Here is a 19,248-nt window from a genome sequence, read left to right as displayed (position 1 = left end):
TATACCCAGAATTCCTTATACATTGTGGCCCCCGAACAACCGAATGGCTTGCCAAACTTTACAGCAATATCTTACATGTTGGACAACTACCATCAATACTCAAAAGAACAAAAATAGTAGCAATCCTTAAACCAGGGAAAAGTGGAGACAATGCAGAAGATTACAGACCCATAGCCCTTTTAAGTGTCTGCTACAAACTACTGGAGAGAGTAATATACAATAGAATCTCAGCCAAAATCCTAGAGCACATACCACTTGAACAAGCTGGCTTCAGACCAAGCCGCAGCTGTACCGACCAGGTGTTAGCCCTAACCACCCATATTGAGAGGGGATTTCAAGATCGAAAGAAGACCGTAGCAGTGTTCGTAGATCTGTCATCAGCATATGACACAGTCTGGCGAAAAGGAATGATCCTCAAATTCCTGAAGTTAATCCCTTGTAAGACGCTTGCCACCCTGCTGAATAATATGTTGGCTAATAGAATGATTGAAGTACACCTACATGGCAACATAAGTAAAACTTACAAACTGAGTGACGGTTTACCACAGGGATCGGTACTGGCCCCATTACTCTTCAACGTATATACAGCAGATCTACCTTCAACTAATGCTAGGAAGTTTATATACGCTGACGACATCTGTTTGGCAGCCCAGTCTAGTGATTTTGTTGGAGCAGAAACCACACTCACTAAAGATCTCTGCAGAATTGATAATTATTTTAAAACCTGGCGACTGAAACCAAACATAACAAAACCAGAGGTCAGCTGCTTTCATTTGAGCAACAGACAAGCTAATTATGTCCCTCAGGTTCAATTCAGAGGTCATATACTGAAGTTCAATCCTCATCCAAAATATCTAGGCGTTACCTTGGATCGATCTTTGACTTACAGTGAACATGTACGCAAAACATCTGCCAAGATCAAAACCCGCAATAACATCCTGCACAAACTCACAGGAACAAGCTGGGGCCCATCTGCATCCACCCTCCGAACTACAGCACTTGCGTTAGTATACCCAGTAGCCGAATACTGCTGCCCAGTATGGCTCAACAGTGCCCATACAAAGAAGATAGACACTCAGTTAAACGATACAATGAGGGCTATATCAGGAACCATCCAATCCACACCTTTGGAGTGGTTACCAGTTCTTTCAAATATTCCACCTCCTCATCTCCGAAGACAAATGGCACTGAAGAAAGAATGGCTTAAATGCTGTGACAATCCTCTTCTACCAATACATCAAGACTGCCTACGTGAAGATCTCAGGCTGAAATCTAGGAAACCTTCTTGGTTACTAGGAAAGAGGCTAGTCCAAGATGAATTCCATACTAACACTGCCTGGCGCTATGGGTGGGCAGCTTCAAACCCTGACAGATTAGGTCTAATTTCGGATCCAGTTATGCAACCTCCTGGTTTCAACTTACCCAGAAAAATCTGGTCATCACTTAATCGGATCAGAACTCAACATGGCAGATGCAACTTCTGGAAACACAAGTGGAAGATTACCAGCGATCCTTATTGCGACTGCTCTGACGTGCCTCAGACCGTTCAACATATCGTCACAGAGTGCCCACTCCGAAGATTCAGTGGGACAATAAAGGATATCCACGAGGCCAGTGATGAAGCTGTGAGTTGGCTAACAAAACTGGACATTCAGCTTTAGCAGCATTGCAGATATTGATGAGCTCAAATGTATAAATATAGTTTGTTTATTACGTACTTGTTCTGTGTGTATAGATGAAACTGTTTTTCGTGTAATTGTACATATTTGTTAATAACCAAATTGTAACAATGTATCCTCATGCCATACGAAATATATATATATATGTATAAAGATGATAGGCTAGGAAGTTAGGAGCCCAAATTTTAGCAGGCATTAGGGATAGTAAGATAAGCGCGTCATTCATCAACAATCCTTCCACATGCCAGTGAATGGAATTAAAGATTTAATTCAGATTGCCAATTTTCAATTCTTAAAGATGTGTTTGAGACTGAACTAGTGTTGTAATGTCGATGATACGATGCACGAATTGTCTTTCAAATTGATGATTTATGTAACAAGACAACAAAGTAATTGAATAATTTTCCATACAAAAATGGAATGTAAGAAGATTCTAGTTCATTTCAGTAAGAATTTATTTTTCTTTAATTAAGTCAGCGCTGACTTATATAAAATATGTGTAAATATGATTGATTTTAAAAAAATCGTTGAAAATAATTTTAAGATAATTTGAGTTCTCTATTCTTTCACTCTTGAATAATTTAATAAAATTTCTTCCTTTTTGATTTATTTTTAATTGAATGAGTTATGATGTATAGAGGTTAGCCGTAGATCTTAGTAATTAAGGTACTTCTCGTGCGGTTTACTTCGAGTCTTGCAATGAATGACTGATTATCATGTCCGACTCGGCTGAACGGTCAGCGCACTGCCCTTCGGTTCAGAGGGTCCCGGGTTCGATTCCCGGCCGGGTCGGGGATTTTAACCTTAATTGGTTAATTCCAATGCCACGGGGGCTGGTTGTATGTGTTGTCTTCATCATCATTTCATCCTCATCACGACGCGCAGGTCGCCTACGCGTGTCAAATAGAAAGACCTGCACCTGGCGAGCCAAACCCGTCCTGGGATATCTCGGCACTAAAAGCCATACAACATTTCATTTCATTGATTATTATGATAATGCGATAGGATGAAGATGTTCATCTGTATTTGTCATGTGCGGTACACGTCTTAACCATTTTAACCATTTTTGCAAGGAATAGCCAAGACAACATTCAGCTACCCGGAAATTTTTACTGGGGTCGTACCTGGATGCAGGATGGGCGCAATGGTTCTATGGCATGTGTTATATTCTGTTTATTAATTATTTTAAGGTAGTCTCTTTTTTTCAGGACAGGGATGACTTTATTGAAGATAATATTGGTATTTTCTGCACTTTCATTTATATTGAAATTGGGATTAGCATATTGATCTAAAGATATGTAAAACTCTTCTGTTATATTGAGCAGGGGGCCCTTGGGATTTATGTTTAGTATTTTCATGTCATTTTCGATGTTCGTGAAACTGTGTTTAATTCTTCGATGTGCTGGCCTATTGCGGAAAAATTATTGTACTTTATAGCATTTAAGTGTTCATTATATCGAATATTAAAGTTCCTCAATTAGAAATGGGAAAGGATTTCCACCTATCAATACTTATTTATTGCATTTATTATGCTACAGTACCAGTTTCGACCCCCTACATAGGGTCATCTTCAGCTGAACAATACATTCATATCCATATCATGAAGCTATGATTAAGATTACATTGTCTAGGGAATGGCATTAACATTTGGTCACATCCAAATGGGGCATGTCGAAACGGGAACTGGCGTGTATGTCACTATGTGCGACAACGCAATTGTATGTCTATAGAAGTATTTATGAAATTACTTGAAGTTGCCATTAGAAACAACTATTTTAAATTCTATGACAATATCTACCAACAACAGGGCCTACCAATGGGATCTCCTGCTTCTGGTATACTGGCCCAAATTTACACAGACTACCTAGAATACACATCAATCAGCAAAATAGATAACATATTCTTTTGGTACAGATTTGTTAATGATATCTTTGTTTATCATCAACAGTAGATCCACCGACAAAACATCATAGTGGACAAACTTAATACAATAGACCTCTACATAAAATTCACGAAAGAAACTGAAAACAACAGTACCCTAAACTACTTGGACATAACAATAACCAGACACAAAAACTACCTATCCTACAAAATATATAGAAAACCCACACATACTTCAAACATGATTAAAATTCCATCCATCCCAATACACATAAAAGGCAGCTTATTACAACATGATATATAGAGCCTTTAATATACCGTTATCAAAAGAAGATATAAACAATGAATTACAACTAATACAAAACATGTCTAAAAACAATGGATACAAGAAAGAAAGGGTCAATAAAATTATTCACAAAATCAAATCTCAACCCAAAACAAAACTGACAAAAAAACAGACAAACCTAAGAAAGATTACATACTATTTACCTTCAACAACACCCACATACATCCCATAACTAATGTTTTCAAAAAATATAACTTAAAAATAGCATTTAAAACCAAACATAACAGCACTAATATCTTACACAACGTCAAGGCAATCAATAGCAACAACAAATACAACCAATCAGGAGTATACCGCATCAAGTGCAACAATTGTGAGACCAGCTATATTGGATGCACCGGAAGGAACCTTAATATTCGATATTATGAGCACTTAAACGCTATAAAGCACAATCATTTTTCCGCAATAGGCCAGCACAACGAAGAATATAAACACAGTTTCGCGAACATTGAAAATGACATGATAATACTATACATAAATCCCAAGGGCCCCCAGCTCAATATAACAGAAGAGTTTTACATATCCTTACATCAATACACTAATCCCAATTTCAATACAAATGAAAATAGAGAAAATACCAATATTATCTTCAATAAAGTCATCCCTGTCCTAAAAAACGACTACCTTAAAATAATTAATAAACAGAACATAACACGTGCCATAAAACCGTCGAACGGTGCACCCAGCTCCGCCCTTATCCCCACGACAGCAACTGTCCCTACCCCTCTGCTCACTCCCCACACAACAGCACACACAAGCCCAAGGCGAACACGAAGTAGTACACGAGTACATGGCAAGCTCTCAGATCGAACGCAACCCAGCCACAACAATAGTAAGTACACATCCATATCAGCACACACCCTCAGGCATTCCTTCTATTTACAATTCATTACTTACACTTGATTTTATCTTTCACAGATAACTATAACACCTGCACACAAGTATATATGAGGAAGGAGCCTCCACCGTAATCTAATATAAAACAACTCATGAATGACCAGGACCTCATCATCTGCTTTTAACTTAAGGAACAAAACTCCACTTACAGCAGAGCTGCACTTATCTACCTTTATCCACATAACCAGATCTTGTTAACAATGAAAGTGTTTTAATTATATGTACATATGAAGACATCTTTTAAGCATATAATAGGACATTTAAAGAGACCCACATCATTACTTACAATCATAAGCACCAATTGATGCACAACTATGGATAAAAACTCTTAACACAAGAATCAAATGAAGAGATCCGCAATACTCAAGTATTCAAACCTATGAAGTGTACATGTTGTTTTAATATATTTTAATGTGTTCAGTGTATTTTAATGTGTTTATTGTATTTGTACATACAACTTAAGATTTAAGCATTAGAATAAGTTGCATAGTCAAATTCCAAGTCTTAAAGAAGACAGTTTTATACTCACGTACCAAATGATAACACACATTCAATTTTACATTTAGTATGCCCAATTTTGGACACATTCAGACATGTTGTTCCCTCACGGCATCTCCCTTTAGACAGAGTAATGTCAATTATTGCCTAACATATATGTAAAGGTACAAACTATGTTCAGATGATGATGACCAGATGGGTCGAAACTGGTACTGTAAGATAAAATATTTTTTACAATAAACAGTATTGATAAGGTGGAAATCCCTTTCTTATCTGTATATGTGTAATCTGTCAATACGGACATGAAACAAATCACGAGGCTGAGTGGACAGCGGATACTATCCCGAGCTGCGAGACCAACGTGAGGACTGTGGGCTGTGACAGCACTAACTACCGTAGCTGAGCGGCTGAGAGAGTGTAGTGTAAGTGACCGAATACTGTGTGTGTCATAATCTATGATCTTCATATCCGTATTGACGAACTACACAATTAGGAATAGGAAAAGACTTCCATCTTATCAATACTTATTTATTGCACTTATTATACTACAGTACTGGTTTTCACCCCCTATGTTGGGTCATCTTCAGCTGAACAATACAGTTACATTTAGATCATGAAGCTATGATTGAAATTACATTGTCTGGGGAACGTCACATGATAAATATTTGACGCCCAAGTGGGGCATGTCAAAACAGGAAGGGCGTGTATGTCACTATGTGTGACAATGCAATTATATGTCTATAATGATATGCTTTAGGTCTTAAAATTAGTTCATAAAACACTATCTCCACTTAAAACTAACTTATACTGTAAGTATATAAGACAAAATCAATATAAATGTAGGAACACTTCATGCACATGAACGTTTGTGTCTTGCGTGTTATTCAGTTCATCGGTTGACTTCTGTGTTCGAGTCTTTTTTCATAGTTGTACACTTGGTTGATGTTTTTGGAGCTTGAATAATATGATTTGCTTGTAAAATTATCACATTATATAAGATTTTGGATTATGTAATCAAATATACATGACAGGAAAATGGCCAAAGGACTTCAGTGAAATCATCTTAATCCCTATGGAAAAGAAAAAGAACAGCAAAAAATGTGAAGAACATAGGACATTGACACTAATTTCACATGCAGCCGAAGTCTTACTGCGGACGCTCAACAGAAGGATATATGGAAAGCTGAATAACTTTATAGGTGAAGAACAGTTTGGTTTCAGGAGAGGAGTTGGAACAAGAGACGCTATTGGACTTCTGAGGGTGATAGGAGAGAGGTACGTAGAGAAAAACAGGAAGGTTTATGCTGTATTTATTGACCTTGAGAAGGCATTTGACTGTGTCAGATGGGACAAATTGATGACAATCCTGAAGATACATGGAGTTGATTGGATGGATAGAAGGCTAATAAAGAATTTGTATATAAACCAGAGAGCAAGAGTGAGAATAGGAGACGAGTTGAGTGAAGAAACTGAATTAGGAAGAGGTGTAAGACAGGGCTGCTCTTTATCACCGACACTGTTCAACATCTATCTCGAAGAAATAATCAATGAAAGTTTTAATGGAAATAGTGGAGTTTGTGTTGAGTAGCTATCTGACGGTCAGATAGTGGCCCCGGTCTAGAAAGCCAAGAATAACAGTCGAGATGATTCGTCGTGCTGACCACACGACACCTCGTAATCTGCAGGCCTTCGGGCTGAGCAGCGGTCGCTTGGTAGGCCTAGGCCCTACAAGGGCTGTAGTGCCATGGGGTTTGGTTTTTATGTATATTCAGTTCTGCTGTGTGTTGAATCTTGTTGTTTTATGTTAAAACTGAATCATGTTCTCCTGTGACATTTGTAAAATTTGAGTGGCATTAGATTCAAAATGGTGGCTCCTTTCCCATCTGTAGCTGTGCAGTGATGTTATTAATTATCTGTGGAAGATAAGATTGAGCTGCGAGTGAGGAATGTTGGAGGAATGTCTAAGGATTGTATGTGCTAACTTGAATATGTACTTACTGTTATTGGTGTGGTTGAGCTGCACTTGATATGTGAGCTTGTTGTGTACTGCTGTGTGTTCATTTTGGGCTCATACCAGCTGCTGTGAAAGGAAGGGAAGGAGGGGTAGGGATAGTTGGTATTGTGGGGGTAGGGGTGGAGATAGGTGTGTCGTTTGATGTTTCTCTGTCGCGTGTCATGTTTTGTTTATTGATTATCTTAAGGTAACAGTTTTTTAGGGCGGGGATGACTTTATTGAAGATGATGTTAGTTTTGTCTGTAATTTCACTTATGTTGAAATTTGGAATGGTATACTGATCTAGAGAAATGTAAAATTCTTCTGTTATGTTGAGCAGGAGGCCTTTGGGGTTTATGTTCAGGATTTGTATATCATTCTCGATGTTCGTGAATCTGTGTTTATAGTCTTCGATATGTTGGCCTATTGAGTTAAAATGATTGTGTTTTACATCGCTTATGTGTTCATTATATCGGCTTAGAAAGTTCCTACCGGTGCGTCCGATGTAGCTCGCCTCACCATTATTGCCTTTAATACGGTATACCCCTGAGTGGTTTTATTTATTGTTGCTGTTGATTATCCTGTTGTGTATGATATTGGTACTGTTGTGTGAAGTTTTAAATGCTACTTTAAAGTTATGTTTTTTAAAAACATCAGATATGGGGTATATGTGTCCATTATTGAAAGTGAATAGTGCCTAATCTTCCTCGAGTTTGTCTATTTTTGTTAATTAGGTTTTGGGTTGGGATTTTATTTTGTGGATGATACTGTTAACCATTTCTTTCTTGTATCCATTGTTTTTAGCTATGTCATGAATTAGTTGTAATTCTTTATTTAAATCTTCTTTTGTTAACTGTATATTAAATGCTCCGTGTATCATGCTGTAGTAAGCTGCTCTTTTGTGTGTGTTGGGGTGAACGGAATCTATTTTAATTGTGTTTGAGATGTGCAAGGGTTTTCTAAATATTTTGTAAGAAAGGTGGTCTTCATGTCTGGTTATCATTATGTCCAAATAGTTCAGAGTGCGATTGTTTTTGGTTTCTGTGGTAAATTTTATGTGGGAGTCTATTGTGTTGAGTTTGTCTAATACATTGGTTTCATTTGTGGACCTGTTATCGATGATGATGAAAATGTCATCAACAAATCTACACCAAAAATATACATTGTCTATTTTACTAATTGATGTGTGCTCTAAATGGTCTATGTAAATTTCGGTGAGTATACCAGAGGCGGGAGATCCCATCGGTAAGCCTTGTTGCTGGTAAATAGTATCATGGAATTTAAAGTAGTTGTTACAAATGGCAAAATCAAGTAATTTAATGAATTCTTCTCTTTCTAAAGTGCTTAGAGTGCTGTGACTTTTTAGATTGGATTCAATGATTTCTAATGTTCAGTAGGAATGTTGGGGTACATGTTTATTATGTCGAATGATGCGAGAATGTCTTGTTTCTCAATCTTTAATACTTCCGTTCTATTACAAAAATCTATTGAATTCCATATTGTTTTATTGGCTGAGAATACGTAGTGCTTTTTAAGGAATTTTTGGATAAATTGCGAGAGTTTATCGGTTGATAATAGGTCTCATTGGTATGTGTTCTTTATGTATTTTGGGATAAGCTTTAGTAGTTGGTATTTGAGGATTCATTACTATAAGTTCTGAGGATTCTACTTCAGTTAAAAGAAAATGTGTATTTTTTTAAAAAAGGCTTTGAAGTTTCTTTGTATGTTATTAGTTGGATCTTCACGTTTGATGAGGAAAGTGTTGTCTTGAAAACATTCTTTAGATTTCGATATGTATTGGTCTTTGTCAAGGGTAACAGTAGTGTTGCCTTCGTCGGCTTTTGTTATGAGTAGATTATTCTGTTTTATTTTGTCGTTGAGTTTGTTTATGTGCGTTTTATTGGCAGAGTTATTATTTTGGAAGTTACTGTGAATTTTGATGATATATTGTGGGAGCCTTTCTTTTATATCATAACTGACTTCATCTCGTAGCTCATGTGGGATTTTCTGTACGGCATTTTCTATTTCCAGAACATCACAACCACAATCACCATCACTGAAATAGAAAATGCCTTACAGAAAATCCCACACAAGCTACGAGATGAAGTCAGATATGATATTTAAAAAAGGCTCCCACAATATACTGACAAAATTCACAGTAACTTCCAAAACAATAACTCTGCCAATAAAACGCACATAAACTCAAAGACAAAATAAAACAGAATAATCTACTCATAACGAAAGCCAACAAAGGCAACACCACTGTTATCATCAACAAAGACCAGTACAAATCGAAACCTAAAAATGTTTTCAAGACAACACTTTTCTCATCAAACGTAAAGATCCAACTCATAACATACAAAGAAACTTCAAAGCCTTATTAAAAAAATACACATTTTCTTTTAACTGAAGTAGAATCCTCAAAATTTATAGTAATGAGTCCTCAAATACCAACTGCTAAAGCTTATCCCAAAATACATAAAGAACACATACCATTGAGACCTATTATCAATTACAGAGCGAGCCCAACCTATAAACTATCGCAATTTATCCAAAAATTCCTTAAAAAGCACTACGTATTCTCAGCCAATAAAACAATACAGAATTCAATAGATTTTTGTAATACTGTAGAACAAAAGTATTTAATATTGAACATCACATTCTCGCATCATTTCACATAATAAACATGTACCCCAACATTCCCACAAAATGAACAATAGAAATCATTGAATCCAATCTAAAAAGTCACAGCACTCTAAGCATTTTAGAATAGAAGAATTCATTAAATTACTTGATTTTGGCATTAGTAACAACTACTTCAAATTCCATGATACTATTTACCAGCAACAAGACTTACCGATGGGATCTCTCAACCTCTGGTAAACTCACCGAAATTTACATAGACCATTTAGAGCACACATCAATTGGTAAAATAGACATATTTTTTTTGGTGTAGATTTGTTTATGACATTTTCACCATCATTGATAACAGGTCCACAAATGAAACCAATATATCAGACAATCTCAATACAACAGAACCCCCCCACATAAAATTTACCACAGAAACCGAAAACAATTGCACTCTGTACTATTTGGACATAACGATAACCAGACATGAAGACCACCTTTCTTACAAAATATTTAGAAAATCCACGCACACCTCAAACACAATTAAAATAGATTCCGTTCACCCCAACACACACAAAAGAGCAGCTTGCTACAGAATGATACACAAAGTATTTAATATACCGTTAACCATGGCATTCTTAGATCTAGAAAAGGCATTCGATAATGTTGATTGGACCAAGCTATTTATGATTCTGAAGATGATAGGGATCAGATACCGAGAACGAAAAATTATCTACAATCTGTATAAAAATCAGTCTGCAGTGATAAGAATCGAGGGCTTTGAAAAAGAGGCAGTAATCCAGAAAGGAGTGAGGCAAGGCTGCAGTTTGTCCCCTCTCCTTTTCAATGTTTACATAGAACAGGCAGTAAAGGAAATCAAAGAGAAATTGGGAAAGGGAATCACAGTCCAAGGAGAGGAAATCAAAACCTTGAGATTTGCCGATGATATTGTTATTTTATCTGAAACTGCAGAAGATCTCGAGAAGTTGCTAAATGGTATGGATGAAGTCTTGGGTAAGGAGTACAAGATGAAAATAAATAAGTCCAAAACAAAAGTAATGAAGTGCAGTCGAACGACGGCAGGTGATGTAGGAAATATTAGATTAGGAAACGAAGTCTTAAAGGAAGTAGATGAATATTGTTACTTGGGTAGTAAAATAACTAACGATGGTAGAAGTAAGGAGGACATAAAATGCAAACTAGCACAAGCAAGGAAGAGCTTTCTTAAGAAAACAAATTTGCTCACTTCAAACATTGATATCGGAATTAGAAAGATGTTTTTGAAGACTTTCGTGTGGAGCGTGGCATTGTATGGAAGTGAAACATGGACGATAACTAGCTCAGAAAGAAAGAGAATAGAAGCTTTGGAAATGTGGTGTTACAGAAGAATGCTGAAGGTGAGATGGATAGATCGAATTACGAATGAAGAGATACTGAATCGAATTGGTGAGAGGAGATCAATTTGGCTAAATTTGATGAGAAGAAGAGATAGAATGATAGGACACATCTTAAGACACCCAGGACTTGTTCAGTTGGTTTTTGAAGGAAGTGTAGGTGGTAAGAACGGTAGGGGTAGACCAAGGTATGAATATGACAAGCAGATTAGAGCAGATGTAGGATGCAATAGTTACGTAGAAATGAAAAGGTTAGCACAGGATAGGGTGGCAAGGAGTGCTGCATCAAACCAGTATATGGACTAATGACTCAAACAACAACAACAACAACAACAACAACAACAACAAAAGAAGATTTAAATAAAGAATTACAACTAATTCATGACATAGCTAGAAACAATGGCTACAACAAAGAAATGGTTAACAGAATCATCTGCAAAATAAAATCCCAACCCAAAACCAAATTAACAAAAATAGACAACCCCAAGAAAGATTACACACTATTCACTTTCAATAATGTACACATACATCCAATAAATAATGTTTTAAAAAAACATAAATTAAAAATAACATTTAAACCTACATACAGCAGTACCTATATCATACACAACGTCAGGACAATCAAAGGCAACAATAAACACAACCACTCAGGGGTATACCGTATTAAATGCAATAACTGTGAGACAAGCTACGTCGGACGCACCGATAGGAACTTTCTAACCCGATATAAATGCTGTAAAACACAATCATTTTTCCTCAATAGGCCAACAACACAATCATTTTTCCTCAATAGGCCAACATATCAAAGACTATAAACACAGATTCACGAACATCGAGAACAGAAGAAGTTTACATTTCTCCAGATCAGCATACCAATCCAAATTTCAACATATAAGAAATTACAGAAAAACTAACATCATCTTCAATACAGTCATCCCCGCCCTAAAAACGGGTTACCTTAGAGTGCTGGGGAGCGCGATCGCATTCCTCAGTAGCCTAGCGAAAAGTGCCAGGAGCGCGATGGCGCTCCTTGTTGCAGCTGTCTATGTACGTCGTAATAGTTTGCATATATCTGAAAGATGGCAGCTCCAGTTGGCACCACTCTGTAGTAGATACTACATAGTTTCTAAAACTACCACCAGAATCTCTGTGTGACATGTTGTGTTGATGTTACGATTTTTTCTACTTCAGCTGTTTGGCGCGTACCTGTAGACCATGTGTTCGTAATAATGGCGACTAGTTCTCGCATTGTGTTCGAAATTGATGACGATTTGGTAGAGTATATTAATTAATTGAGGTATGATTCTGATCATATCGAGTCAGGTGATGATTCAGATGATACTGACAGTGATAATAATGCTGGTAACTTTTCAAACAATGATAGTGGTGATGTTATCCGACTTACTCGTGTGACAGCGATGCATGAAATTTCCGATTCAGAGGGTAATGAAAGTGACAGGAATAATGATGGAGTTGACAGAGAGTGTAATGACGATGACCAGATTCCCGATTTCCGTGAAATTCAGTCCGATCACGACGTACTAATTTCAACCCTTACCTACATTCCCCGAGATGCCCGGCCCTAAACATGCACCTCCTCCTGATGCTAGACCAAGTCAGTATTTTAATCTATTTTTAGAAGAACTATTATTCTTAAAACATTGATATTTTACAAACTAGTAAACAATGAATCAATGTGCAAAAGAATACCAGAATACTAGAATGTACTGAGATCCAAATTTGAATTTTAAAATTTTTCAAAAATTGCATGAACAAATTTAATTTTTTTACTCAGCAGTATGAATTATTTTCGTGATGTTACTATAATGAGTGAAGAGAGGGATCACTTAGCTACAAGAAAATGTAAACTATAATGAGATATCTTGAAAAGTGAGGATAGGATATGCTTTTATCTTTGGTGCTGCATAATAGGCATTTTCTCTTTGGCATTCTTAGCAACCACGGCAGTAAGGGAGCCGGCACTAAGAAGGTTAAGATCAGGGGTAGAAGAAAATATAAATAATTCAGTAGCCAGCCTCTTTTTATCAGGAGCCAGCACATTTTTTGCAAATATACATTATGAAAACCACAGGTTAGACTAGGATAAAGCTACATATTGTTTTTGAAATGTGACCTAAGTAGTATAGGCTTAGCTCATATAAGAATGGAAATTTATATTTTAAGAGATACCAACCCAAATAATCAGCAGTCACCTTCAAGGCCAGTGTCTTTTAAAATTACACTTCACATGCCTGTTTGATTTCCCACCAAAACACCAACGATTAATACATTTCCCACCAAAACACCAACGATTAATACATTTTGTTGCATCAAAGTCCTTTAAAGATGGTCCATCCAAAGATATTATCAAGAGATCACACAAGTTTTTCTCGGCAAGCTTGGTTCACAGTTTGTGTTTAAACATATTCATCGTGCTGAACCCTCACTCACATGATGATTCGATACAGGAATTGTTGCTACTATATACTAAGCTATTTGTTATTTGTTTTACATCGCAAAGACACAGATAGGTCTTATGGCGACGATGGGATAGGAAAGGCCCAGGAATGAGAAGGAACCGGCCCAGGAATGGGAAGGAACCAGCTGTGGCCTTAATTAAGGAACAGCCCCAGCATTTGCCTGGTGTAAAAGGAGCTTTCTTAAAATCGGAAACAGTCCTTTCCAGTCCGCGATTTTTCAAGTAGATCATTCAGTGCAAGACCTTCCCCGACTACTTTGCACTCGTATCACTCCCTCAGTATATCTTCTACGTTGTTCTCCTCAATTTGAAGGTGTTTTGAAAAATGAATGGCAAGAAGCTGTATTTCATTATTGCCATAATTTTCCAGTTGCTTTCCTGATTGCCAGAAATGTGTTAATAACACCAGTGGCACTTTGAATGTCCTCATTTTGAAGAAATGTGTCTTTCAGAAAGGTAATGCCACTTGCCAAAATATGTTCCTTGTCGCTCGTGAAATTCTTATTCGACACACCTGATAACTGTATTCCACTGAAAACTCCTGAAAGTGTCATAGCAGGAAAAAACCTTTTCTGCCATTGGGCCCTTGGTGTTGTGAAGTTGCTGCAATGAATTAATTGCATTATTTGCATGCACTCTTATCTGACTTAAAATCAGAACATGCCTCAGAAATACAAGTGATAGTCTTTTGAATATACTCAGAAGTCATACAAGAAATTAATTACGATGACAAATTTGAAGTCCTTGATCTTCTTTAGAAGACCTTTAGCCGTGATTCCGTCTTCACCTTTCCTTTCAGAAATATTCTCTAAATGCACCACTAGGCATTCCCAGTCTTTGACAACTGCATGCAAAGCATTTCATTTGCTTGCTACCCATCTAACTTGGTGGTAAGTATACTGCAATTTAGATATTACACATTCCAGCAACTCCGAAATTTTCTTCACTTCACGAAGTCGTTTTGGCGAATGTCGATAAAACATATATAGTTTCCCGAGTTTAGAAATTTCATCAATGATCTTTAAGTTTCACATTTTTCAGTGAGTGAAGGACAATGAGTTGGAGTAGATGTGCAACACAGTGAACGTTTTACCAAGTTCTCAATTTTTTTTCAGATATTTTTGTAACCATACCATTATGGACACCAATCATCACACATGGTGCTCCATCAGTCCCTATACCTATTAGTTTCGTACCGTGAAGAGTTCTCCAAGCCCTAACTGAAGCAATTCTGTTTCTAGAGCCTCCATATAGCTATCGCTTGTTGCATTGTCCAATGACACACCAGAAAGAAAGTCACCTTATTTAAAAGAAAAGAATGTAAAGTATCAGCTCCTCATCATCAGATTTATCTGTTGATCCATCGAATAAGATACTGACATGAATTTTCCTTAACGCCACATATAAAATCTTCACGAAGATCTGAGGCAATGAATGAAATAAATTCTCTGCATTGTGTATCGTTCAAATACTTCTCTGAATCAGTAACATTCAACTTGCTTAACAATACAAACAAACCTTCAAATTCAGTGTAGGGTCTGTTTTCTTTTTTGCAGTATGATAAGATGTCATGAACAATGCATTCATATGCTGAGCATTCATTTTCTTTACGCACTTCGCTAAAAGTGCACATTCAGGATTTTTCATGAAACTTTCAGCCTCCTGCCGGCCCCGTGGTGTAGTGGTAGCGTGTGCGCCTCTTACCAAAAGGCCCCGGGTTAGATTCCCGGCCAGGTTAGTGGTTTTTATCTGAATCTGAGGGCTGGTTTGAGGTCCACTAGGCCTACAAGATACAATTAAGGAGCTATCTGACGGTGAGATGGCGGTCCCGGGCAAGAAAACCAAGGATAACGGCCGAGAGGATTCGTCGTGGTGACCGCACGAACCTCATAATCTGCAGGCCTCCGGGCTGAGCAGCGGTCGCTTGGTAGGCCAAGGCCCTTAGGGGCTGTTATGCTATTTTTTCAGCCTCCTGACACTTCGAGTGAGGATAGGATTTTTCGTATGTTTTAAACGTTTCCAGTTTAAATGGTCCTGAAAATCCGGATAAAACTGTAGAATGTTTGTCGGCACTACTATGAAAGTTACTGCATAATTTACTCTTCGCAATTCCTTCTTAATAGCACAGCCATGGTAGTAATTCAAGCTACGATTCTCTGCATTGTGTATCATTCATATACTTCTCTGAATCAGTAACATTCCACTAGAGTAACAATGTAAGCAAACCTTCAAAATCAGAGTACGGTCTGCTATTTTTTGCAATATGATAAGATGCCATGAACAATGCATTCATATGCTGTAACATACACTTAAGAAAAGGGAAATTGCAACACCATGAAGGCATTGGTCATTTGTGTTGATTTTCAAGATATGGAACGATGCCATGTAGGTATGTAAACGATCAAAGTTTCAGACCCATTGGATTGTTGCTACAGGTCTCTCCACGTGATTGGTCGCAGAGGAATCAACTCCAGTATACGGATTCTCGTGTAGCGTAGTTGACTTGCAGTCTGTGCAGTGAAGTGTTCCCCGTTAAATATGCCTCGACGACAGAGAAGAGCACGCTATCAACAACTGTCGCCGTTTGAGAGGGCTCGGATAATTGGGCTGTGTGAGGCTGGATTATCACCAAGGACTGTCGCTGCACGTGTTGGCCGACAGGCATCTACAGTACAACGTGTATGGCAGCAGTGGTCAAATGAAGGTACCCCACACTCATAGACCTGGCACAGGCCCAGCGCGACAACTGTGAAGGAGGATCGCCGCATCATTCGGATGATCCGGATGGAACCCCATGCAACAGCAGCGTGAATTCGAGCAGCTGTGGCATCCCATGTTACACAACAAACAGTTGGTAATCGCCTGCGTGCAGCTGGCTTACGAGCCCGTGTCCCTGCAGAAGGTGTTCCATTGACCCCACAACAGCGACGTGTAAGGTGGGCCTGGTGTCGAGAAAGATCGACGTGGGTCGACAAATGGCATAGGGCTGTCTTTAGTGATGAATCGCACTTCTGTCTTGCCTGCAGTGATCGCCGGAATCGTGTGCACCAACGTACCGGGGAGAGGGGCCGCCCAGATCTTATTGTTGAGAGCAACACAAGGCCAACACCAAGCTGAGACCAGAAGTCCATGGAGACATCAAGTCGCTGGATATTGCAAGATACTTCCTCGGGACCGTGAGAAAGGCTTAGCGTCACCAGAAGTTAGCACATCTCGGCACGTGTAGAAGATGTTGGCCAAGAGGCCCATTCAGCCAATGAGAACACGTGGGTGTGGCAAATATGGAGTCTGGATCGCACGGAATTAAAATCCCAGGTTAACCAACATGGACAATTGCATGAAGAAGATATCACTATAAAGGAATCAGTTCCGTTAGTTGACGGATTTCCACAGGTCGGAAAGTGTAATATAAACAGGAATACGCACGCTATAGAAATAATCTGAGTAATTTTATATCATTTGGAGTGTGTTTTATGGTGTGTTATAATTAATAATAAGTCATTGTGAATGGCAAGCACGCTGATTGGTTGCTCCTTTAAACATGCGGGAATCCCATAGCTACAACGGCGTTAGCCATGCTTCTCCAGCGTCCCAAGCTTTGGCAGAGCATCACCCTAAGTGAATCGCCAGGAGTGGACGTTGTTCTGTATTACTCTGATACTTGTGCGTGAATGTTGCCACGTGGATAGACATATAATAGTGTATGGTTTTACGACCTGAGAAACAATGCTTTTTGTCGTGAAGTTTACTGAATTAACTGGTGCAGTGCTAAATTGCTGATTTTATTATGGCGCAAAGTTTTACTCCAGATAAATAGACGGTAATAAAAGCCGCAGACTGGAAAGTGAAGAAGAAACACTCAGCTGTATTGCATTATCGTGTCTGTCGCGTCGCAAAGAACTTTAGAACCGAACTGCGAGCCGCTCTAACTAACTGTATAAAAGAAACCGTAACTGTTTAATTTCAAGTATGTTTGTTTGTCAGTAATGTCGGCTTAGTTCACAGCTAACAAGGGTTTGTTCGGCATGTGCAAAATCGAGCGGTGAAGAGACATTCACCTAAAGTCTTCTGTGTTGCAGTGTACAACGACTTTCATCAAGAAGATGGCACCGCCCATAGAAGAAAGAAGATTGTTTCCATGTGTTAAAGCAGTGATCAACATGGAGTAGAAAACCACAATGGCAAGGATGTGAGCCGTTGCCAATGTCCAGAGAGTCGTCCAAGATAAGACGCATATTTTTTAAAATTAGATGGCATGTTATATGAATTATGTTTAAATACTAGTGAAGATTTATGTAGGGATTTTTCTTTAACGTAAATTTTGCCTGATGGCATGTGTTTATTTTACATTTGTAATGTTGTAAATACGGATAAAAGAGGAATGCATGATTTCTATATTTTTATTTTACTTTACGATTAGATAGATGGGATAATGAGGGAGTTGTTAGGATTTATTTGTTGTGTCATTATGCATGATAATTAGCTTAGTATTATTCAAATATTCTTGTATATTAGAGATAGGAGGATTAGATTGACAAGATCATCCACTTTCCGAGTTGCTACGTTGAGAGTAAATTCAATTTAATTTCAGTCATTTAGAAAGTTAGTAAAAGTTAGATTGCATGACGCATGGTATTTCAGGAGGTGACATGTGTGGAGCTGTATTGCAATGTTGAATGAGAAAGGAGTCTTCCAATATAGGTTGGAAACTGTTTCGCAAATTGATTTGTATGGGAATCGAACCTGGATTCGTAATGGGAAAGGCTGATGAGATTGTAAGAAATATAAGAGGTTTTAATGCATGCTGATTTATGAAGTTGATTATGCAGACCAATTACATGCCTGATGAAGTGAAAAGAATGATGTGCAGTGAATATGACTCTGCAATTGTATTCTGAGAGAATATTGAGAATCAGAATTGACGGGAAATTGATGCCAGGCCAGTGAGTCTGATGTGTGTAATAAATTATTGTAGCATGCTAGTAAGGAGCACGATTGTATGTGAGTTTCTGTGCAGTTGAGGAAATATGATATCGACTTACAGGTTTACTTATCAGCCGTGTTTACATAGACAGCGTGAATGAGATGTTATTTCCGTGATACAATCTTGGCGAACAGTAACCAAGCATCAGTGCAGTATTGAGTTCTAACATGTCTTTTCAGCCCACAGGACAGCAGGAAATATGTGACAGATGACTTTTGGTGAACCGCGTTTCACGTCGAGTCATTGTAGTATGTAAGATTTCTCTTTCTTTATCCGATGTAAATATTTGAGATATTTTGCTTATTTTGTGTTCATTGTAAATATAGCGTAGCGAAATGCCATTAGTACTTTTCGTAATTCATATCATGTCCCATTGTGTCTCAATTTTCTTTTTATGTTAACCTTGCGACGATTCTCTAAAATTAAAACTCGTATCAATGTGATACTTAACATCGTGTTACGCCATGCG

General features: G+C 37.9%; 1 protein-coding gene across 5 annotated transcripts in view; it reads right to left on the bottom strand.

Annotated features, from left to right (window-relative positions):
* LOC136883358 (glycogen synthase kinase-3 beta) overlaps positions 1-19,248 on the bottom strand; it is a 480,420-nt gene that overhangs the window by 177,570 nt on the left and 283,602 nt on the right. The window lies entirely within an intron of this gene.

This window comes from Anabrus simplex, chromosome 11 (assembly GCF_040414725.1).
Source record: "Anabrus simplex isolate iqAnaSimp1 chromosome 11, ASM4041472v1, whole genome shotgun sequence".
Taxonomy (NCBI): domain Eukaryota; kingdom Metazoa; phylum Arthropoda; class Insecta; order Orthoptera; family Tettigoniidae; genus Anabrus; species Anabrus simplex.
Note: the sequence above shows the minus strand (reverse complement) of the source record. Positions and strands in the feature narration are given on the sequence as shown.